The sequence below is a fragment of the Pseudorca crassidens genome, chromosome 1 (genome assembly GCF_039906515.1).
Source record: "Pseudorca crassidens isolate mPseCra1 chromosome 1, mPseCra1.hap1, whole genome shotgun sequence".
Taxonomy (NCBI): domain Eukaryota; kingdom Metazoa; phylum Chordata; class Mammalia; order Artiodactyla; family Delphinidae; genus Pseudorca; species Pseudorca crassidens.
Window position 1 is genome coordinate 115,950,089 of NC_090296.1, and position 25,077 is coordinate 115,975,165.

The following is a 25,077-nucleotide window of genomic DNA, read 5'->3' on the forward strand; positions in this document are numbered from 1 at the left end:
GAAAATTCTCCCTCCCCCAAACATTAGGTCTTCTCCCTAGAAGCAACCCAAATTCTGAATTTAATGTATATCATTCCAGGGATATTTTATGCATATAGAAGCGAATATATATGTGGATATACATATATATGGATCACACACACACACATACACATAATGGAAATATTTCTCCCTTTTATACAAATAATAACATGTAACGCACCTTTTCAGCACCTTGAATTTTCTACTTAAGAACACATCTTGAAGATTATTCCCATCCTAATTATCTTGCTACATAACAAACTACTTCCAAACTTAGTGGCTTGTGACAACAACATTTACATCTCAGTTTCTGTAGGTCGCAGCCGCATACTTGGGTCTTCAGCTCAAGGCCGCTCCCAGGCTGCCATCAAGGTGTCGAATGGAATCAGATGCCGAGTTCACTCATGGGGCTGCTGGTAGGATTCAGTTCCTCGGGAGCTGCTGGACCCTTGGCTTAGCCCCTCTCAGGTCCTGGCCACATGGCCTCTCCAACGCGGCAGCTTACATCATCAAGTGCCCTGAGAAGGAAGAGAGTGAGCAAGCTAGAGGCCCCAGGCTTTTAGAGCCCAGTTTCCGAGTGACCTCCTTTGCCTTTGCTGTATTCTAGTTGTTGGAAGAAGGCGTTAGGTCTGGCTGTTCTCCACCAGCCCTCCAACCACCACACCCCTCCGCACACGCAAGGAGGGGATCACACAAGGGTGTAAATCCCGGGAGGCTGGGATCACTGGGAGCTATTTCAGAAGCTGACAACCACGTTTCTCTCGCAGCACATAACAAAAAGCATGCTCAGGGGGGACTTTCCTGGTGGCGCAGTGGTTGAGAGTTCGCCTGCCGATGCAGGGGACGCGGGTTCGTGCCCCGGTCCGGGAGGATCCCACATACTGTGGAGCGGCTGGGCCCGTGAGCCATGCCCGCTGAGCCTGTGCGTCCAGAGCCTGGGCTCCGCAACAGGAGAGGCCACAACAGTGAGAGGCCCACGTACCACACACACACAAAAAAAAGCATGCTCGGGCTGTCCCAGCCTTCCATCATATGGATGGGCCCTTGTCCCGTTAACCGGGGCTCTGAGGATAGGCTGACGAGATAATGTCTTTTACCTCTGCTGGTGGGGAAGCTACTGCGAGCAGGGGTCTTGTGTGTGGGGGGGGCATGCACCTGGCACTCGGCTGTTACTGTGCTCTTTGGGGCGCGTGGAGGGTGGAGAAAGATTTCTTGGTTCTGTCTTGATCAAGAGGGCACTGGGCCATCAACTGTTGCTTGTTCTTTATGGAACTGTGGGTGCTTTGAATGGATGTTTTGGAAGATTGGGGGAACTCCAATCCAGAGGACCGCAGAAAGCACATTTGAACCTGATTGTCACCTGGAACAGAAACTGTGAAAAGGGCCTGGACCAGGCTGGGCTGGACACACGTGATATATACACAATATCCTGAACCGTACTGATCTTGGACTTTCTGTATTCCTGTAACCATCCTGCTGTTTGCAAAGAGCAAGGCCACGGCCTTAGGAGGGGGGTAAATGCCATTAAAGGAAAATACCCACTGCCAGTCATCCTGGGAGGAAGACTGTCCTGGGGCAGAAATTGAGGACTCGAGACAGGGCCCTGGGAATGACGTGGAGGTTTCTCTCTATCTCTCTCTCTGTCTCTGTTTCTGTCTCTGTCTCTCTCCTCCTCCTCTCCCTGTTTTAAGAAAGTTGTGTCTGCCCTATGATGGAAGACACGGTCCAAGCAAACCTTGGAGGTGGTGCTGGGCTGGGCCCTGCCATGTGGAGCAAGCCAGGGCTGGCCAGGTAGGTGGCCCTGTGAGATTATCTGGGTACCAGCCTGGGATCTGTGGGCTCTGAGAGAAACCATATCGGTCAAGGTTGTGAGTATTTCTCTTTGTTTTGCTCTTCTTGCATGGTCCCCTAAATTTTGTTAGCTCCTTCTAGAGGCTGTGCCTGGTTTCTGTTAAGTATGATACATTGAGAAAAGAGCCCCGGCCATGCTTGGGGCTGAGTGGCTATGAGGAGGCCAGTGGCGGGCTCAGTGGTGGCAGCCACCCACAGAGGATGGCCAGGCCCAGCTGGGTGGGAGGTCACAGAGGGTGTGGGGCCCACTGACGAAGCTGGAGGAGAGGAAAAGAAAGGGTGAGCTCTGGGGCTGGTGTAACCCAGCACTGAGGGGCTCTCCAAGACAGCTTGGAACACTCTGCAGGGGCTGGGTTCCCATGAGGGACAGTAGGGTTCAAAGTAAATTGTAATTTGAGTATTTAAAGGAGATAAGATAGCTTATTATCATTGGCTGGGGAAGCCTGAACAGAGCCATTCTCTTAGATGTTGTAGTAGTAAAAGTTGATAATATAAACTAGTGTGTCAACATTTTATTAGAACTTTTTTTTTTTCCACATGCACAGCTTGCGGGATCTTAGTTCCCTGGAACCCAGGGATTGAACCCAGGCCCACAGCAGTGAAAGCGTGGAGTCCTAACCACTGGACCACCAGGGAATTCCTGGGGTTTTTCTCTTTACAAAGCATTTTTACATATGCCCATCTCTAGGTGATCTTCAAATAATCCTATAAGATAGGTAGGACGGATATTAGATTAATTGTTCTTATTAATTAACAGGATGAGCCATATGAAATCTCTATATTTAAAGGTCAAATGTGGTTAAATGTCGACAACTTACATGGTTCAGCTGAATATTATTGTATAAACTATAACTATAATTATTATTATGCATAAAAACAATAATAGTTACCTTAAAAAAAATTATGTGCCTGGCATATCGCTAAGATCTTATCACATTTTCTCTCATTCAGTTCTCACAAGAACTTGCTGAGATAGTACGATAGGTTGTAGCAGTGTTCCTCCTGGGCCCCCCTTCAGGGCCCGCAAACCCATTCCCAGCCGCTGGGAATACTGGCTATTGGTGTCTCACTGCTCCTTCCCTCGCTGGGGCTTGTCCTGGCTACAAATTGTTGCCTCCACCAAGGCGAGGCCCAGTCCCCGTATGGGGCAGTCCGCAGCCAATAACTGGTTGTTGTGGGAATGTCATGCCCCGGCCTCCTTGCCTCATTCTGGGACCCTCTGAAGGGCCATCGCAGCTCAGAGCTCCCTGCAGGATCAGCTGAGGCCCCGGTTGCAACCACATTGGGATCGGCTTCTCCCTGGTTTCAATCCTCTTCTCTCACTTACAGGTGTATCTCCCAAGAGCACTGTCTGATAAACCTTCTGCAGACAATTCTCCATCTCAGAGTCTGTTTTCAGGGAACCCAAACCAAGACAGTTTGGGCCAGAAGTGGTCCTGGGAAGCAGAAATGGGAGTTTGGAGAGGGATCATTTGCCAGCCAGGTATCAGTGAAGACCCCATAACTGGTATAGAAGTAAGGTTAGCCGTAACCTCGTGATTGTTAAAACTCACTCACTGTTGTGAACTGGGCTGGGACATGGGTGGAAGAGATCACACTGGCTGGTGCAATGTCTTCAGTGATCGAGGGAAGTAGTGAGCGTAAGGACTATAGAAATGAATGCCTTTGCTGAGCCCATTGATTTGCTCACAAGGGGTAATGACACTCTCAGTGAAAAATCACCTAGGCAAAAGGCAAAAGGCAAAAGCCGGAGGACCTCCTGGGCAACATTTGAGGAAATCCTGCCTGCAGAGGGAGGACCAGGCTTAAGGCTTACTGGGAAGAGTAGCAGAGCTCCAGAGAAGATGGAATCTTCCTGTGTGCTCAGGCCTTGTGTGCCAAGGTCAGAGCCCTGTTAGGAAAGGGATGGGAACCTGAGACCAGGGTTGGGCATAAAAGAATAAATGCAGTGGAGAACCTTGACCTCTCAGATTCTTCTGAACCCACTGGGCCTGGAGAAGTAACCCACTTCTTTTTTTTTTTTTTTTTGATGTGGACCATTTTTAAAGTCTTTAGTGAATTTATTACACTAAAGACTTTATGGTTTTTGTTTGATGTTTTGGTTTTTTGGCCCTGAGGCATGTGGGATCTTAGCTCCCCGACCAGGGATCAAACCCACACCCCTGCCTTGGAAGGCGAAGTCTTAACCACTGGACCACCAGGGAAGTCCCAGTGACCCACTTCTTCTTGGCAAATAGCGGTCCCCCTTCTAGGAAGATCGCACTCCGTTTCAAATGGGGCAGGTGCCCTACAAGATAAAGCTTGTCTTTCTCGTAGCCTACCTCCTCCTCTTTATCTGTCTGATGGACAACAAGAGTCAGATGCCAGCTGTGGCCGGGCCTGCTAGGGAGGAGAGTGATTATATGCTGAATCTGGCTCACACACTCAGGCAGGAAGTGTGCACAGAACTGAATCCTGAGGGGGCCGGATCAAGAGGGGAGGAAGGTGAAGTTGGATAAGAGCAGATGTTGATATGGAAGTACTTTGCCGTGGTACAGGATTTAACAGCCTGGCCGGGAACCCAGGAGGTCGTGCTAATGCACTTTAAAGATGGATTTTAGAAGCATAGGAAAAGCCATGGTCCACACAAGTGAAATAGAAATGTCAGAGCTGCCGTGGCAGATGGTGGAGGAGCAGAACAAAAGACCCAGAGGAGTGGGCATGTCAGAGTGTTTGTGGTACATGAGGCCAGAAAACCCACCAGCCAACTCTGTTCTGTGGGAGGCAGTAAGGAAGGAGCTGGTGTGGGGGAGGGCACAGTAGGAGACACTATTACAGAACTGGGCTCTCTGATACCCATAGGGATTAGAGAATGCCAACATAACAGAGATCAGGTGGCAGTGCTTAGCCTTGAGAACCCAGGTGGGTGCAATGATTGTAGTGAGCAGCAAAATTTGAGTGGCACAAGCCCTGAAATTGAAACTGTGACTGAAAACCTTCCAACAAACAAAAGCCCAGGACCGGATGGCTTCACAGGTTAATTCCATCAAACATTTAGAGAAGAGCTAACACCCATCCTTCTCAAACTCTTGCAAAATATAACAGAGGGAGGAACACTCCCAAACTCATTCTACGAGGCCACCATCACCCTGATACCAAAACTAGACAAAGATGTGCCAAAAAAAGAAAACTACAGGCCAACATCACTGTTGAACATAGATGCAATAATCCTCAACAAAATACTAGCAAACAGAATCCAGCAGCACATTAAACGGATCATACAACATGATCAAGTGGGGTATATCCCAGGAATGCAAGGATTCTTCAATATACTCAAATCAATCAATGTGATACACCATATTAACAAACTGAAGGATAAAAACCATATGATCATCTCAATAGATGCAGAAAAAGCTTTTGACAAAATTCAACAACCATTTATGATAAAATCTCTCCAGAAAGTAGGCATAGAGGGAACTTACCTCAGCATAATAAAGGCCATATATGACAAACCCACAGCCAACGTCATTCTCAATGGTGAAAAACTGAAACCATTTCCACTAAGATCAGGAACAAGACAAGGTTGCCCACTCTCACCACTATTACTCAACATAGTTTTGGAAGTTTTGGTCACAGCAATCAGAGAAGAAAAAGAAATAAAAGGAATCCAAATCAGAAAAGAAGAAGTAAAACCGTCACTGTTTGCAGATGACATGATACTATACACAGAGGATCCTAAAGATGCTACCAGAAAACTACTAGAGCTAATCAATGAATTTGGTCAAGTAGCAGGATACAAAATTAATGCACAGAAATCTCTTGCATTCCTATACACTAATGATGAAAAATCTGAAAGAGAAATTAAGGAAACACTCCCATTTACCACTGCAACAAAAAGAATAAAATACCTAGGAATAAACCTACCTAAGGAGACAAAAGACCTGTATGCAGAAAACTATAAGACACTGATGAAGGAAATTAAAGATGATACAAACAGATGGAGAGATGTACCATGTTCTTGGATTGGAAGAATCAACATTGTGAAAATGACTCTACTACCCAAAGCAATCTATGGATTCAGTGCAATCCCTATCAAACCACTAATGACGTTTTTCACAGAACTAGAACAAAAAATTTCACAATTTGTATAGAAACACAAAAGACCCCACACAACCAAAGCAATCTTGAAAAAGAAAAACGGAGCTGGAGGAATCAGGCTCCCAGACTTCAGGCTATCCTACAAAGCTACAGTAATCAAGACAGTTTGGTACTGGCACAAAAATAGAAAGATAGGTCAATGGAACAGGATAGAAAGCCCAGAGATAAACCCACACACTTATGGTCACCTTATCTTTCATAAAGGAGGCAAGAATATACAATGGAGAAAAGATAGCCTCTTCAATAAGTGGTGCTGGGAAAACTGGACAGCTATATGTAAAAGACTGAAATTAGGGCTACCCTGGTAGCGCAGTGGTTGAGGATCTGCCTGCCAATGCAGGGGACACGGGTTCGAGCCCTGGTCTGGGAGCAACTAGGCCCGTGAGCCACAACTACTGAGCCTGCGCGTCTAGAGCTTGTGCTCCACAACAAGAGAGGCCACAACAGGGAGAGGCCTGCTCGCCGTGATGAAGAGTAGCCCCTGCTCGCTGCAACTAGAGAAAGCCCTCGCACAGAAACGAACACCCAACACAGCCAAAAAAAAAAAAAAAAAGAAAAAAAGACTGTAATTAGAACACTCCCTAACACCATACACAAAAATAAACTCAGAATGGATTAAAGACCTAAATGTAAGGCCAGACACTATAAAACTCTTAGAGGAAAACATAGGCAGAACACTCTATGACATAAATCACAGCAAGATCCTTTTTGACCCACCTCCTAGAGAAAAGGAAAAACAAAAATAAACAAATGAGACCTAATGAAACTTAAAGCGTTTTGCATAGCAAAGGAAACCATAAACAAGACAAAAAGACAACCCTCAGAATGGGAGAAAATATTTGCAAATGAAGCAACTGACAAAGGATTAATCTCCAAAATATACAAGCAGCTTATGCAGCTCAATATCAAAAAAACAAACAACCCAATCCAAAAATGGGCAGAAGACCTAAATAGACATTTCTCCAAAGAAGATATACAGACTGCCAACAAACACATGAAAGAATGCTCAACATCATTAATCATTAGAGAAATGCAAATCAAAACTACAATGTGGTATCACCTCACACCGGTCAGAATGGCCATCATCAAAAAATCTAGAAACAATAAATGCTGGAGAGGGTGTGGAGAAAAGGGAACCCTCTTGCACTGTTGGTGGGAATGTAAATTGACAGCCACTATGGAGAACAGTATGGAGATTCCTTAGAAAACTAGAAATAGAACTACCATATGACCCAGCAATCCCACTACTGGGCATATACCCTGAGAAAACCATAATTCAAAGAGTCGTGTAGCACAATGTTCATTGCAGCTCTATTTACAATAGTCAGGACATGGAAGCAACCTAAGTGCCCATCATCGGATGAATGGATAAAGAAGATGTGGCACATATATACAATGGAATATTAGCCATAAAACGAAACGAAATTGAGCTATTTGTAGTGAGGTGGATGGACCTAGAGACTGTCATACAGAGTGAAGTAAGTCCGAAAGAGAAAAACAAATACCGTATGCTAACACATATATATGGAATCTAAAAGAAAATGGTTCTGATGAACCTAGGGGCAGGACAGGAATAAAGACGCAGATGTAGAGAATGGGCTTGAGGACACAGGGAGGGGGAAGGGTAAACTGGGACGAAGTGAGAGAGTGGCATGGACATATATACACTACCAAATGTAAAATAGATAGCTAGTGGGAAGCAGCCGCATAGCACAGGGAGATCAGCTCCGTGCTTTGTGACCACCTAGAGGGATGGGATAGGGAGGGTGGGAGGGAGACGCAAGAGGGAGGGGATATATGTATACGTATAGCTGATTCACTTTGTTCTACAGCAGAAACTAACACAACAGTGTAAAGCAATTATACTCCAATAAAATATATTAAAAAAAAAGTTAAAAAGAAAAAAAAAATCTGAGCGGCAGTCAGGAGGGCCTGACCTACAGAGGGCTATGGAGATGGTTAGCAGAACACAGTGTTCTTAAAGGCAAGATAGATGGGTGGCCAACGGTATATTGCTTAATTTAAACAATCAAAAGAAATCAAGGATGGATGATCGGGGGCTGAAGCAGCCACCCCCAGTGAAATGTCATGATTCCTTCACCCATTTCTGGACCTGAGCCATTGGCTATAGGACATGCAACGTCATGGCAAGTGTATTCAGTAGTATTCCCCCCAAGTCCTTTCCAAAAAGAATCCATGACCATTTACTTGTGTAACTGAGCATGAGAAAGGAGGAATAGCCAAGACTTGGAAGAATTTTTGACCACAGGGTCTGAATTGGCATTGGTATCTGGTGACCCCAAAGTGCCGTCATGCCCCCCATTGGAGTGAGGGGGCCAGGGAATAATGGAGACCTGGCCTTGCTCCAGCTCACATTGAGTTCATGGGTCCACTGTGGTTATATATCTGTTCCTGGGTGTGTATTGGAATACATATACTTGGTAGAACCCCAACATTGGTTCCTTCTATGGAATAAGAGCTAGTACAGTAAGGAAAGCCAATCGAAGTCTCTAAAATGCTCCTTCTCCCTGGCCAAGATGGTTAATCAAATACAAGACTGTATCCCAGGGGGAATGGCAGGAATTAGTGCCACCCTCAACGATGAAAGAATGTAGGGATGGTGGTCTCTGTCACATTCCCATTTAAGTCACCCATCAGGCCCCTACAAAAACTGGATAAAATGGCTGATGAGGAGTAAACTCCCACAACCCTAACCAAGCAGGAGCCCCATTTGTTGCTGTTTTGCCAAGTAGGGTATCTTTGCTGGAGCCGCCAATACATGGTGCATGCCCGTCGACCTGTTTCTTGCTTTCTTTTCTATCCCTATCAGAAAGGAGAATCAAAGCAATACACACGGAGCAGAGGATAGGATGCATTTGTGTCTTGCGTCGGGGCTATGTTAACTCCCCCACCTTCTAGCATAATGGAGACTGAAGGGACCTGGACCATCTGGACACTCCATAGAGCAGCACATGAATGCACCGTATCAATGACCTCCCGTTAATGTGACCGGATAAGCAGGAAGTGACAAGTATGTTGCATTTAATCTAGAGAGGAGGATATAAATCCTACCGAGATTTAGGGTCCGACAGATCAGTGAAGCGTATAGAGGTCGAGTGGCCTGGGGACATCCCCTCCAAAGTAGAGGATGTACAGAACAAATGGTGGGGACTTCCCTGGTGGTCCAGTGGTAAAGAATCCGCCTTCCAATACAGGGGATGCGGGTTCGATCCCTGGTCAGGGAACTAAGATCCCACATGCTGCGGGGCAACTAAGCCTGCACACCACAACTATTCAGCTTGCGTGCCTCAACTAGAGAGCCCCTGCACTCTGGAGCCTGAGCGCCACAAGTAGAGAGAGAAAACCCGCACACCACAACTAGAGAGACGCCTGAGCACCGCAACTAAGAGGCTGCGCACCATAACAAAAAGATCCCACATGCCTCAACAAAGATCCCGTGTGCCGTAACTAAGACCCGAGGCAGCCAAAAAAAGAAAGAAAATAAATAAATATTAAATTAAAAAAAAAAAAGAACAAATGGTGGAACACTGCCAGCACAGGTGAGCCTGAGCTTCCATGTAGCTGTATCACAGGTAAGTTGAGGGGATATGATATAGGCCACTAGAGGTGTATGTATCAGAAAGGTTAAATAAGCCGACCGTTAACGCAGAGCTGACAGTTGGTGGGTTTGGATTAAAATCTACGTCTGTCTGACGTCAAAGCCTGTCTTCTCTAATACCTGTGTTGCGTAGCTAAGGAGCCTGGGAACAGAGAAATTAAGTGGCCTCTTGCTGCATTTTGGGTTCCCTGGGAAGCAGGCTCTGTGGCAGAGTGACGTGCAGGGAGCTGATTGGGAAGTGCTCTCAGGATGGGCACCCCACAGGGAGTGAAGAAGGCGGGACTGGGCAGAGAGGAAGGTTGGGCTGTGATGCATCACGTAGGCCTTGGACAGCCCCGCACATCGCTCTGGAGCTGGGGTGCCTCTTCAGGATCGTCTCTGCTGCCAAGAGGGGGCCGAGCCTTTGTACTCCTGTAGGGAGGCAGTGCTTGGGCTTGAGACAGGTGGTCCTTTTCAGCCAAGGGCAATTCCCCCACAGGACTCAGCTGAGAGCAATTGACTTTCAGCACTACCAGCTGCTGGGGGAAGCACAGCTTGAGCCCTGCAGAGAGCTCTGGGTGATTCACCACGATATCTACCACTTCTCTCCAGCCCACAGCTAGTGGCTGAGCAGGAAATTACACATAGGTTCTCTGTCTCCAAACCTAACGAGGTTAGCCTTGTTTTTCCAGCTCCATCACGTGCTCCCCTATCTCAGAGTGCACGAGCAAGACCATAGGCTCCAGCTGGGGATCATTGAGTGGCAAGAAAGGAATCTCCATCTGAGGAGAGACAAGAAATTTCATTCACTCAAAAATATTTACTGAGCGCTTACAATATTCCAAGCTCTAAGTGTGGGAGAAATGAGAAGGAAGTAAACAGAGGGCTTCCCTGGTGGCCCAGTGGTTAAGAATCCACCTGCCAATGCAGAGGGCACAGATTCGATCCCTGGTCCGGGAAGATCCCACCTGCCGCGGAGCAACCAAGCCCGTGTGCCACGACTACTGAGCCTGCGCTCTAGAGCCCGTGAGCCACAATTACTGAAGCCGGCGCGCCTGGAGCCCGTGCTCTGCAACAAGAGAAGCCACTGCAATAAGAAGCCGACGCACCACAACAAAGAGTAGACCCCGCTCCAAGCAACTAGAGAAAGCCCACGTGCAGCAACGAAGACCCAACGCAGCCAAAAATAAATATTTTTTTTTTAAAAAAGGAAAGAAAGTAAACAGAGCTCCTGCCCTGTAGAGCAGGGTCCTGGTTGGGTCCTGCCCTTTCTACAGAGGAGGACAACGGGGAAGTAAGCCCTGGTCCTCCAGGGCTCCAAGCAGATTTGCCTACTTGAGAGGACGAGGAGCAAAATAGGTCTCTTGTGTTTTCATAAGATGCCTGCAGGAAAATAACATCCAATTTCTCATCTGATTATCTGCCACTTCGAGTGAGTAAGAAAATGTGGTAACAGTTGCTACCTCTGGGAGGAAGTAAGACGGGTGGAATGGAGGAGTACAGGGGACTTTAATTTCCTCTCTCTCTCTCCCCTGACCCCCACCTCCCCTGCTTTTCACCACCTCCCTATTGCCCGGGTGTCCGGGTGCAGCATGAGGCAGCCCTGCTTTCCCCTCTGCTCTGTTTCAGCTGGAACAGCATTTGGAGTTCCCCTACTCTGTCCCCTCTGTCCTTTCACTCTAGGGACTCCTCTTGGGGTCCACTGAGAAGGGGGAAGCAGGTACTTGGAGATTCCTTAAAATGGGGCTCATGTTTGGGGAGTTTGGGGGAATGAAAGAGTCATTCTACAGACTTTAATTTTTTCCTCTACATAGCTCTGCGCTACTTGAATGTGTGGTTTTTTTTTTTTTTTTTTTTTTTTTTTTTTTTTGCGGTACACGGGCCTCTCCCTGTTGTGGCCTCTCCCGTTGCGGAGCACAGGCTCCGGACGCGCAGGCTCAGCGGCCATGGCTCACGAGCCCAGCCGCTCCGCGGCATATGGGATCTTCCCAGACCGGGGCACGAACCCATGTCCCCTGCATCAGCAGGCGGACTCTCAATCACTGCGCCACCAGGGAAGCCCTACTTGAATGTTTTCTAATGCGTGCTGTGTGTATTGCAATGTCTAGTGTTGCTGTTGTGAGTTTCTTTGCTTGCTTATATCTCTTTCTGGGGCATTGCAGGAAGAAGACTCTGGCTGACAAACCAGGCCTGGCTCCAGACTTCTCAGAGTGAAGACCTCTAGACTAGCACCTATCTTTGGCTATGAAGGTAGTCGGGCTGCCTACAGGAGCCCAGGCCTCTCTGTCTGGGTTCTCCCTTTGTGGGCATGTCCCCTTTCCTGTCTCCCTGAAACCCATTCCCCTGAATGATTCTGATTGTGGGTTATCCCCCTGAGGACAGGGTTCTCTCCAGATGGGCTTCCTCTCCCATGGGGCCTTTATACTTTATGCTGGACCTTCTTGCTTGGGGTGAAAGGCTCTGTGTTCTGAGAAAGGAACACTCAGCAGCAGCTGGTGATCTGGTGATGGCAGACTCTCCCTGGAGAGGACCTGTGAGTCCCTTGGGGAGAGCCAGGCTGGCTTTGAAGACAAGTTGTAGGATCCATTGTGGATAACTTTCATTTGTTTGTTTGTTTGAAGCGTAGTTGATTTACAGTATTGTGTTAGTTTCAGGTGTACAGCATGGTGATTCAGTATTTTTTTTTTTCATTTTAACATCTTTATTGGAGTATAATTGCTTTACGATGGTATGTTAGTTTCAGCTTCACAACAAAATGAGTGACTCAGTATTTTTGCAGATTATATTCCGTTACAGGTTATTACAGGAGAATGGGTGTAATTCCCTGTGCTATACAGTAAATCCTTTTTGCTTAGCTATTTCATATATAGTAGTTTGTTCATCCCATACCCCTAATTTGTCCCTCCCCCCTTCCCTCTCCCCGTTGGTAAGCACAAGTTTGTTTTCTATGTGAATCTGTTTCTGTTTTGTACATAGATTCATTTGTATTCTTTCTTAGATTGCACGTATGAGTGATATCATTTAGTATTTGTCTTTCTCTGTCTGCCTTCACCAAGCACAATATTGTTGTGGATAGCTGTGAACTGCTTCTGCCCAGCATTCAATGCCCACCTTTCCGGTGACAGCACCACAATTTTGCCTTAGTAATTGACCTGTCTTTCATTTGATACAGTTTTGGTGGGACTGGCCATCAAGGGACCTCATCGTCCCTGGCCAGGGGATGGGCCGTGCCACCCAAGTTAGGCCAATCAGATACTCTCTCCCAGGAAAAGAGAGCAGATGATACAAAAACAGAAAATATTTGGGGCCAATTCATGCTAGTTCTGGTGACTCCCCACTGGTGCCTGCTTCCCAGCTTCCTGGAACTGCCCTCCTGCCTATCCTCCCGGCTTCAGCTTTTCCTTGAGTTCTCTGTTGCCTCACAGCTTCCAATAAAATTCTTTCTGGGTAAGTTACCCAGAGTCAATTTCTGTTGCTTACCACCGAAGACCCCAGGTTAATACGGCACCCATGCCACCTAGGTCTTTCAAGCCCCATTTCCTCCGCTGCCAATGGTTCAGGCTTCTCAGTTTGTGTGCATATGTGTGGTCCTGCTGCGTTTTATTTATGCTGTGGATGGGGTGTGGGCAGTGGCTGAACGGGCCAGGTCGAGTATTAGGAGCTAAGGGAGATGGTGGGGTTAGCTGGCTTCATACCTTAGGTCCTGAGCCACACTGTCAAGTGGGGATTGCACAGCCATGGAAGAGGGCCTGTGGCAGATACAGGCAGAGCATGAATCCACAGGCTGAACACACTGTGTCTCCTCCAAGTGCCAGTTTGAAGATTTTATGGGGATAAGGAGACATGGTTGTCATTTTTTGGTTTGGGTGTTTTTTTTTTTTTTTAAATTAAGTACATATATATTTTGGCATAGAATAGAAGAATCTGCAGGAATTTTTATGCGAACACAAGTGTATTCTAAGAAATTTCCTACGGGCAGAGAGCCAATTCCATATGCATATCTAAACCTCTTGGCAGTATACATTCTTTTCTGCAGCTATAAATGGTTCTTCGGTGGAAATTTCGAGAAATACAGCCCAATGGTGTTGGGAGCTTTGATTAAACTACACAGACTGTTCTAATCCAGGTCCCCTCCTCTGTCTACCTTCAGATTCCTTTTTGGGTTAAGCTAGAAGTAGGAGCCTCGCAGAGTCTTGCTGTCCCTGACATCTTTTCCAGGCCCTAATTACTGTTACCTTGTTAAAAATGGGCAAACTTGTTAAAATAGTATTCAGAGGAAAGAGAGCCCCTTCTTCCATGGGTAAATGCAGAGAGCTTAAAATCAGTGTGGTGGGTCTTATGATGGAGAAGGAAATCAGTGAAGAAGGGCCGAATCTCTCTCTTGTTGTGTCTAAGATGCTACATATATGGATTCCTATTCTGTTCTGCGCATTTTCCACATTCAATCATTACATCCATAAGGCAAAAATAGTGTTATTCCCATGGTATAGATGAAGATACTGGGGCTCAGTGAGGTTGGGTAAATAACCCAAGGCCACATAGCTAATTAGGCCATTTTTCTTAAATATCGTTCTTGTTCGTCTCCCCTTTTGAAATTGTATTCATTAAATCCACAAAACTTCAGCCCAAATGAGTTTATTGTCTGCTGCCTTCCTCCTAAGGGGGGGCCTCTCCTTCCCCAGAGGACCCTGGCCACCTGGGGCTGGGGCTGCTGGAAAGAGGCCCAGAGAGGAGGAGGGGTCTTGAAGACAATTTGCCCCCGTAACCCTATACTGTAGAGGGAGAGACTGTGGGCTTTGAGAACAAACAGAGCTGGATCTGAGCCTCCACTCTCCTACTCATCATATAGACAAGAGGGATGGGGCAGGGGGCAGAGAAACCCACCACCACCAGTACCCCACAGGCCACGGCTGGGTTCAAAACCAACTCTGTTGCTAGTGTCTTTACGAAGAGGAACAGCGGCTGCTACATCTCCCATGACATCTGATCAAGGGTACTACAGAATGTTACCAGTTACAGAGAAGCGGATGGCACAGTGGCTGTGCCTGGGCGCCACAGCCTGGCCCTGGCCAAACCCGCCCTCATGACCTCATCCTGACCCAAACTGTCCACCTTGCGGGTGCTCCTGCCTTTCCCCTGACACTGCTGGCCAGGGATCCAGGACCAGCCAGGGATCAGGACACCCTGCCTTGACTCCTGGGCTGGAGTCTGAGGTGGTGACTGCTCCTTGCTGAGGTCCCTTTGGTGGCAAGATAGTTGTCTCCTGCCCCCAGCTTCCCCGGGACGTCCTGTGCAACAGGGGCTAACACTGTGCTCAGGGTCTCAGGCAGACGTCCCTTGTAGCCAGGTCTTGAACTCTCTGACCCGAGCATGGGACTCTGGCAGCTGGGGATCCATGATCATGGTACCCTCTGCACAGAAGAGCAAGAGTCTGCTACTTTATTGCCAAGTTAAAAAAAATTTTTAACTTCTTTTCCATTATATATTTCTCTTAAGGGAAGAAATTCCATTGTGCATTGTAACACTGACCACTTTTATGCCGTCCAGTGTCCCACGGGGACAATTCAGACCCTTGAGGAACCACTAGAGTTTCTGCTGCTGGAGGGCAGGGGCCTGTCCTCGAGGCAGGGATGCTCAGCCTGGAAAGGCATTAGGGATGGTCTAGTTCAGCCCAGAAAGCAGAGAGAGCTTGTTCAAAGGCCAGAGCTGATGAAACGCCCCGCAGGGGGAGGAGCCGCGTCTGTTTCTCACCGCTGCATGTGCGCCCCCAGCCCAAGGTCTTGCCCATAGTCGGCTCTAAAAAAATGTATGATGAAGGAAGGAACAAACAGACCAAAGGTCAAGCGGACCTGGAGGTGGTTCTCCTGTTCTGCAGTTAGGCAGTCTTGCACAAAGGAGGTTTGCCCAGTGAATGGATTTGTCGGCTGGGTGTGTGGATAGGATGCTGTGCCCTCCCAGCTAGTTGGAAAGCTTGGAGGAGGTTGATCTCCCTAAAGCAGACCCTGAGGCAAGTTTGGTGGTAATTGCTTATTTAGGAGATGATCCCAGGAAATCAAGGTGACGGAGTGGGGACGTGGGACAGGGAAAGTAGAAAAGTCACCGCTTTATTAAGAGGTATTGATGAGCAGGTTATTCCTCTGGGCGATTGGGGCTCAGTCCTCTAAGGGGCCGGGAAGCTGTTATCCATCAACAGCTGTTCCTCACTGGGTGAGGTTTACATCTTGGGCCATTGATTTTCTACACCTTTGGCCTTCCTTGTGCTCCTGCTGCTAGAGAGAGCCCTTCGGCAGAGAGAAGCAGGCTTTGACATGGAACGCCTGTGAATGCAGGGACTGTCCACCACATCTGTAGGTGACCTCCAGCGTGGGCCGTGGGGATACAGGTGGGGCACCGACAGCATCTGCTGGAGGGACATCTACGCTGTCATCCCTACTCCCTCACTGCCAGCCCCGGCTGTCTGCAGGTGCAGCAGGCTCAGAGGGCAGCAAAACCGTCTGCTGGGCACAGCCTGAGTCTGTGACTCTGGCCTCCTCCCAGCCAGACAACTGTCTCCCTACAAACAGTTCCAGACTACCCCGTTGAGTTGATGGTCCCAGCTGCTCTGAGGGGCTGGTGGGAGATGAAGATAAAGCACTCCCTTCTCTTATGTTGCTGTGCGTCTTCAAGGGGGTAAGGAAGTCAGGCACCAAGTGGAGAGCACAGTCTGGGAGTGTACTGTCAGCTAGCCTGGGTCTCACTGTCCCTAACTCGCTGGGTGGCCCTGACAAATCTTGTTCGCTCATCCGGAGTCTCATATAGGCTTCTATAGCCCCTCTAGGCTAGAGGCAGGTATTTTCAACCCTATTTTTGAGTTGAAAATGAGGTCTAGAGAAGGCGAGTGACTTTCTTAAGGTCACAAAGCTAGAAGTGCCAGCACAGGGTCCTTATTTTGCTCTCGCTTATTTACCACGAGCTCTCTCCCAGGGCCAGTCTTTTGTGAATTATGGTAAAGAAGATGGAGACAAGAAGACACGTTGAGTGACATGGTGACACTCGACGGGAATAGCCCATTACCTTTAAATGGACTTTTTTGAACCTTAGTGGAAACAGTCATTTCTCCATTCGTTCATTCCTTCGTACATGGAACAAAACTGGGGGAGGCATCGAACATGTGCTAGGCGTGATGAAAGGGGCGGGGGGGGATAAAGAGAGTGGTCAGCCGTGACCCTTGCCCTTGAGAATTCACCGCATTTTTAGGAAGACAGACATTGAGACATAACCATATTAGAAAAGTCACATTTATTTATTTAAAAGTTGCTTTACTTTTGCACAGCAAAGGAAACCATAAACAAGATCAAAAGACAACCCTCAGAATGGGAGAAAATATTTGCAAATGAAGCAACTGACAAAGGATTAATCTCCAAAATTTATAAGCAGCTCATGCAGCTCAATAACAAAAAAACAAACAACCCAATCCAAAAATGGGCAGAAGACCTAAATAGACATTTCTCCAAAGAAGATATACAGACTGCCAACAAACACATGAAAGAATGCTCGACATCAATAATCATTAGAGAAATGAAAATCAAAACTACAATGAGATATCATCTCACATCAGTCAGAATGGGCATCATCAAAAAATCTAGAAACGATAAATGCTGGAGAGGGTGTGGAGAAAAGGGAACCCCTTGCACTGCTGGTGGGAATGTGAATTGGTACAGCCACTATGGAGAACAGTATGGAGGTTCCTTAAAAAACTAGAAATAACTACCATATGACCCAGCAATCCCACTACTGGGCATATACCCTGAGAAAACCATAATTCAAAATGAGTCATGTACCAAAATGTTCATTGCAGCTCTATGTACAATAGCCCGGAGATGGAAACAACCTAAGTGTCCATCATCGGATGAATGGATAAAGAAGATGTGGCACATATATACAATGGAATATTACTCAGCCATAAAAAGAAACGAAATTGAACTATTTGTAATGAGGTGGATGGACCTAGAGTCTGTCACACAGAGTGAAGTAAGTCAGAAAGAGAAAGACAAATACTGTTTGCTAACACATATATATGGAAGTTAAGAAAAAAAAAATGTCATGAAGAACCTAGGGGTAAGACAGGAATAAAGACACAGACCTACTAGAGAATGGACTTGAGGATATGGGGAGGGGGAATGGTAAGCTGTGACAAAGCGAGAGAGTGGCATGGACATATATACACTACCAAATGTAAAATAGCTAGCTAGTGGGAAGCAGCCACATAGCACAGGGAGATCAGCTCGGTGCTTTGTGACCACCTAGAGGGGTGGGATAGGGAGGGTGGGAGGGAGGGAGACGCAAGAGGGAAGAGATATGGGAACATATATATATGTATAACTGATTCACTTTGTTATAAAGCAGAAACTAACACACCATTGTAAAGCAATTATACTCCAATAAATATTTTAAAAAATAAAATAAATGTCGCTTTAATTTGTGAAAGTTGTTCGGTCTTCTGATCGCCCTTATGGAAGAAAACAAATACCCGGAACAAGACCTCTTAAGGAGGCGGTGGGCACACATGGGGTGGGGCCGGGGGTTTGAGCACAAACTTCAGCAACTCACAACTGTGTTGCGAGCCCTGTGCGCATGCGTGTGCAGGGTGTGTGTGGGGTGTGGCTGAGCGCAATCTCGGAGCTCAGAACCCCTCCCACCGCATTCCCCACCTCGTCTCCCCAGTCACAGGAACTTTGTAATCACATCCAGCCTGGGACTTAAGCAAACACAGCATTCCACCACCCTCTGCAACCTCTTTGTTTGATCTTCCCCCTGGAGACACAGGTCATGAGGAAGAGAAGGGGGAAGGGGGCAAACTGCAGGGAGCATGTGGGGAGCTTCCTCCAAATCTTCTTTTAATTCAGGAACTGAAAACAAGATGCCGTTTCCCAAGGCCTCCTGAGCTAACACTACCTTACATTGATGGAGCTCGGTCACAGAAACCCAGAGCAGGGGCCACCTAGGAGGTCACTAGTCCAACCCACTTGGGTTACAGAGCCCAGAAAGGGGCAGTAACTTCTTTGATGTCACACAGCAGAAAGAAGCTTTGCTGAAGGTAGCTGTCCGTAGAGCATGATTTCAGAAGCCCCAGGATTTCAGAGACTTCCACTTCAGGGCCTTCCCCAGCAGTTACTGCTGATGCCTCAGCTGCTTTCTTTCAGCACCCAGCCTTCTAGTCCATCATCAGAGATCAGCCTAACAGGCAAATGCAGTGGGGGAGGGAGCGTGGTAATGGAAACTCATTTATGCTAGGGTGTAGATGACTGATAGGCATGGATGACTGATATCATGGTTTTTGTCACCTAGAGGTTTAGGTGGGCGGGGTGGGAGGCAGAGGAGAGCAGCTTAGAAGAGCACCGGATCCTGCAAAGGCAAGAGGTGACAGGCTCAGTCTAGAGGGAGGAAGGCACAGAGCTAGGAGGCTTAAGGCACCAAAGAGAAACTTAATACCTGCTTTGTAAGCCGTGGGTCCTGTGCCTGATTTTCTCTTTCCTCTGGGAAGGAAGCTGGGAGCTTTCTAAAGTGTCAAATCACTCTTCGAGTCTAATCCTGTTGCCTTCTAGAGAGAATGTGTTTTAGATTTATTTTCAAACTGCATGTAAAGATATCAGCAGGGTCATTCATTTAAGCTACCTGGGTCTGGTGGATGCCTCAGCAGTAAGGCACTGTGACACTTCCTTCCTCCAGCCCTGTGGGAAATGAGGTATTTCTCAGGGTGAGGTTTTTGTTGTGTCTTGTTTTGTTTTTTTAATAATTTAAACTCCTGGCTTTATGTATCTAATCTCTTCATATTTTCAATATGAAATTAGGTCCAAGGGGTATTTTACATTCTCTGAGTGTGTTGTAATTGGTGTTTATCATGTAAATTTAATCTTTTCCTTTCTTTAGTGTTTTTAATTACTTAAGAAATACATACTCATTGTAAAGGATGTAAAAAAGAGTAAAGTATGTGAAGTACCAAGTAAACATCACTTTATCACTTTCTACTGCTAGAGATAGCCACTGTTAGCACTTCGGTATGTAACTTCTTTTGTTTGTTTTTTGCCTCTTTTTTTTTTTAAACAAAAAAGGGATCATAGGCTACATCAGCAGTTCTCAAAGGGGGGTCTTATGAATTCCGGAAGGTCCCTGAGACCATTTCAGAGGGTTCACAAGGCCAAAGCTATTTTTATAATTATGCTGAGGCATTATTTGCTTTCTTCACAGTATTGACATTTGTACTGATGTTACAAAAAGCAAAAGAGGGTAAAACTGCTGGTGCCTTGGATCAAGGTGGTGGCACCAGAGTCTCCTAGTGGTCATTGTATCTTTCACCAGCACACTCTCAGAATAACAGAAGTACCAGTTTCCTTAAGAATGCCCTTGATAAAGCTGTAAAGATGATTTATTTTATTAAATTTCAACCCTGGAGTGCTTGTCTTTTTAAGGTTCCATATAATGAGATGAAAAGAACACATCAAACACTTCAGATGCATTCCAAGGTACAGTGATGGTCTGGAGGAGCAGTACTTGCGCCATTGTTTGACTTGCAAACTGAATTCTATTGTTTTTTTTTGTTTTTCATGGAGAAATATTTTTACTTGAAATAATGACTAACAGGCAAACTATGGTGGGTCAGAATTGGGCATTTTTCAGACATTTTCTCAAAAATTAATGAGCCTGTCACTTCAAGGAAAACTGACAGTGTTTATTACTAATGATGGAATTCAAACTTTCAAGCAAAAATTAGGATTTTTTTTAACAGAAAAGGGATTATAAGCTACACAGCAGTTCTCAAAGGGCGCTCTATGACTTGTATTTGTCCTTGTGAGCTGACAGCTTGCCAACACTTAAAGACTTTAGTGATGAGATTGGTGGTGGTATTAAAAAACGTGATTTTTGATATTATTAATAAAATGTGTCAATATACAAAACATCTATATAACTCAGTGAACCAATATTTTTTAAATGACCAATTATGATGTTACAAAGTCATACCTGGGTAAAAGAATCATTCAAATTCAAAGTGGAAGATAGACCAATGGATTTTATTTTTTTTATGATTTTTTTTTTGATGTGGACCATTTTTAAAGTCTTTATTGAATTTATTACAATATTGCTTCTGTTTTATGTTTTGGGGTTTTTTTGGCCGCGAGGCATGTGGAATCTTAGCTCCCCAACCAAGGATGGAACCCACACCCCCTGCAGTGGAAGACAAAGTCTTACCACTGGACTGCCAGGGAAGTCCCAGACTGGTGGATTTTAAAGTAACAGAGTAAGAAATGTTCACTGATATGATTTCAGAATCCACATTGCAACTAACCTTTGAGTAACCACCACTTGTTGAATTTTGGTAAACTCTCCAAGAAGAATATCCAAAATGATCTGAAAAGGCTATTAAATTATCCTCCCTTTTCCGACTACATATGAGTATGAGGCTGGGTTTTCTTCCTGTACTTCAACCAAAACACCATATCACAACAGATTGAATGCAGAAGCAGATATGAGAATCCAGCTGTCTTCTATTAAGCCAGAGATTAAATACACTTGCAGAAATGTGAGGCAATGTCAGCCTTCTCACTAAATTGTGTTTTGACATAGTTCATTTTTATAATGAGGATGTAACTTACGTAAACTTGTAATGAGTTTATTGTTGTTACTTTAAATAAATTAAGAAGTACATTTTTTAAATGTCTTAGTTTAAATTTCTAATATGGTAAATACCAATAGATATAACCTACATAAAAAAAGCTCTTTGGGATCCTAATTAATTGATAAGAGTATAAAGGAGTCCTGAGACCAAAAAATTTGAGAACTTCTGCTCTATGTATTGTTTCATACTTGAATATCATCACATGTCAGTAAACAGGTCTAGCGCACCCTTTTTCACTATTGCATGTTTTCTTTTTTTCTTTTATAAATTTATTTATTTATGGCTGTGTTAGGTCTTCGTTGATGCTCGCGGGCTTTCTCTAGTTGCAGCGAGCAGGGGCTACTCTTCGTTGCGGTGCGTGGGCTTTTCATTGTGGTGGTTTCTCTTGTTGCAAAGCACAGGCTCTAGGCATGCGGGCTTCAGTAGTTGCGGCGCGCAGGCTCAGTAGTTGTGGCACACGGGCTTAGTTGCTCCGCGGCATGTGGGATTTTCCCAGACCAGGGCTTGAACACGTGTCCCCTGCATTGGCAGGTGGATTCTTAACCACTGTGCCACCAGGGAAGTCCTACTGCATGTTTTCTTGTAATTTAGTTAACCAGTCCCCGATTGATGCACACTTAGATTGGTTATAATTTTTCATTATTATTTACAATGAACAATGAACGTCCTTTGTACTTATAACTTATGCACTTTTGTGAGTATTTTAGTAAGACAAACTCCTAGAAGGACTGTTGAATCCAATACCATGTACATTTAGGAAATAAATAGACACTTCTAAATTACATTCTTAAAAGATTGCATCATTTTAAACTCCTTTCAAAAATGTGCAAGAGTGCCCACTTTCTTATGTTCTTAAATCAAGTATTTTATGTTTATTCTTTCCCTTCTTGTTTGACCATTTTGTCTCAGAAAGAATTAGAAAGGGCTTACAATGAAAGTCAGAAAGAAGGATAAGGGACTTCCCTGGTGGCGCAGTGGATAAGACTCTGTGCTCCCAATGCAGGGGGCCCAGGTTCGATCCCTGGTCATGGAACTAGATCCCACATGCATGCGACAACTAGGAGTTCTCATGCCGTAACTAAGGAGCCTGCATGCCACAACTAAGGAGCTGGCAAGCCGCAACTAAGAAGCCCTGGAGCCACAAGTAAAGAGCCCATGTGCTGCAACTAAGGAGCCTGCCTGCTGCAACTAAGACCCGGTGCAGCCAAATAAATTAAAAAAACAAAACAAACAAACAAAAACCAATAACTTAAAAAAAAAAAAAAGAAGGATAAATTTTAAAAAGCCAGGTAAGGGATAGGACTGTAGGGAGGTGATACGCTAGAAATCTAGATAAATGGAAGATACTGTAACTAAGCATTACATTTTGCTCTGCCCTACCAGGCAACTAAGGTAAAAAGAAACATGGTATTTTATATATCTTGCCTTATCTGATAGCAGGAAGTCAATGAGAACCCAAAGAGAGAAACATCTATTCCTAACATTCATATGCTGAGTATATCCTCACATGAATTTTTTTTCTTTATTATCTTTACATTTTTATTTTGGTTTATTCTATTTTATTGAGTAGACAATACATGTGTATGGTTAAAAAAATCTAATTAATATAAAAAGATACACACTAAGCAGTCTTTCATTCCGTCCCTATCCATCCTATTCCCCTTGTCCAAGAGGTAACCTTTTTCATTTATCCTTTCACTGGGTTTGTGCAAATTCATGCAAATATGTTTTTTACTTCTCTCCCTTTTATTCACAAAAAGTAATATCCTATATACATTGGTCTACACTTCCTGCCTCTTGTTTTTTCACTTCACAATCTATCTTGGAGATCATATGATACCAATGTATTGAGGAGCAGGGTCCATTAAGATAGCCTACTGGCCACATATGGTTATTTAAAATAAAATTAAATTTTAATTCCTTGGCTGAACTAGCCCCATTTCAAGTGCTAAGTAGCTACATGTGGCTAGAGGCTACCGTATTGGACAGAGTAGAATACTTTCATCAATACAACTAATGTATTCAACTGTGTGGTTGTAACATAGTTAATGCTACCAGTCCCATATTGCTGGACATTTGGGTTTTTTGCACTATTTTTAGTGTTGTAAACAGTGCCCTATTATCACATGAATTTTTAAAAAATTTTTATTTTATATTATAGTTGATTTACAATGTTGTGTTAGTTTCAGATGTACAGCAAAGTGATTTAGTTATAAAGTCACATGAATTTGTTTTGAAGTTGTTTTTAAAAAATGTTTATGTACAAAGAGCTAGCGTTGTTTATTCACTGGATAGGTGTCTTGGATAATCCATTCAAGGAAAATCACTTAGCCTTGAAAATCACTTAGCCAATCACTTGATGAAGACTGTATCCTCTGTGTACTGACGGAAACACTGGTGGCCCATATTGAGGCCATAATTCCAGATCAGACCGTGTTGTTTTGAGCAGACACAGCAAGAGTGAGAACCCTGGCTGAGTTTTCCCAGGTGGCTCTAGTAACACTGCTAGTGACCCAGCTTGCTTTCAGGGGTGCAAGGAGGCAAAAGGCACATGAATTTTTACAGAAGGGGCTCTGCAATAACAAAAGGCATAGCAAGATAAGGACATCACTCAAGGCGGTGATTTCTCTGCAGGGTGGAACATCGATGTTCACGGGTCTATCCAGTCCTTAGCTTTCCAGGTCTGCAAATGCTCAGGCCCAAGGCACATTAGCAACACTCATAAGACACTGCTGGGCATCCAACATTAGCAATTAATTGATATTAAGTGGAGGTGATTCTTCAGATTTACTGAAATCCTCATGCCTACTGCCTAGGACACTACCTTGCCAGAAGGCATCTCCCACCCAGGGCAAATGGATAATCCTGACAGATATTTCATCCAAACATGATCCGTTCCTGTCCCCAAACCAAGTATGCCTCTCCTTTTATCAGATAACTTGTGTCCACTGGGTTCACAATTCTCTGCACAGTATTACCCCTCTGGGCCATCTTTTCGTAGATGCCTTGGGAATTAGCCCTCTTCTGTTAACCTGCTCTTTCTTCAGACAGAGCACAGTATGCTTGGGAGATTTCACCATGCTTGGTGATGGTCAAGTTTCAGTGTAAAGTCTTCCCTAAGTTCTTCAATCATATAACCACATTATCTTTGATATTGTTATTGTGATATGCGGTTGTTTTAGAATATGTTCACAAAGTCTTTCCTAATCTCATTAAGAGGTGGCATTTAATCCCTGCCATGTACCTGCTCTCCCTCCACAAGAGTGGGTTGGGCTTTGTGACTTGCTTCTAATGAGTAGCATATGGCGAAAGTGATGATAGTGTATATCTTGTGAGACTAGGTCATAAAAGGCACTGTGGTTCCTCCCTGCTTTGCTCTCTTGGATCACTCACTTTGGGAGAAGCCAACTGCCATGTCCCAAGGACACTCTAGCAGTCCTGTGGAGAGGTCCACGTGGTGAAGAACTGAGGCCTCCTGCCAAAAGCCAACACTCACTTGCAAGGCCAGTGAATGAGCTGCATAGGAAATGAATCCTTCAGCCCAAATCAAGCCTTTAGAGGACTGCAGCCCTGGCCAACCTCTTGACAACCTCATGACAGACCCTGAGCTAGAACCACCCAGCCAAGCTGCTCCTGACCCACAGAGACTGTGTGAAATAATAAATGTTTGTTATTTTTTATTACTAAGTTTTGAGGTAATTTGTTAGCAGTGACAGATAACTAATATATCCTAGATGACTGAGATCATCGCTTTTTGTTTTAATTCTTATGAATTTCCTTCTCAGAAGGTAATCTCAACTGCTGTCCTACCAGTGAC

General features: G+C 45.2%; 1 long non-coding RNA gene across 3 annotated transcripts in view; it reads left to right on the forward strand.

The window, feature by feature from the left end:
* The window catches only part of LOC137231258 (uncharacterized), an 87,841-nt gene extending 69,958 nt beyond the window's left edge, over nucleotides 1–17,883 (forward strand). The window contains exons 7-11 of one of the 3 annotated variants that reach the window (XR_010946435.1): nucleotides 1,713–1,812; nucleotides 3,202–3,355; nucleotides 8,840–11,039; nucleotides 11,770–11,857; nucleotides 16,920–17,883. This is a non-coding gene — a long non-coding RNA (uncharacterized lncRNA). Of the gene's footprint in view, nucleotides 1–1,712; nucleotides 1,813–3,201; nucleotides 3,356–8,839; nucleotides 11,040–11,769; nucleotides 14,231–16,919 lie in introns of those variants that run through there. The other 2 variants (XR_010946430.1, XR_010946432.1) reach the window with 2 other exon arrangements.
* Nucleotides 17,884–25,077: the final 7,194 nt, after the last annotated feature.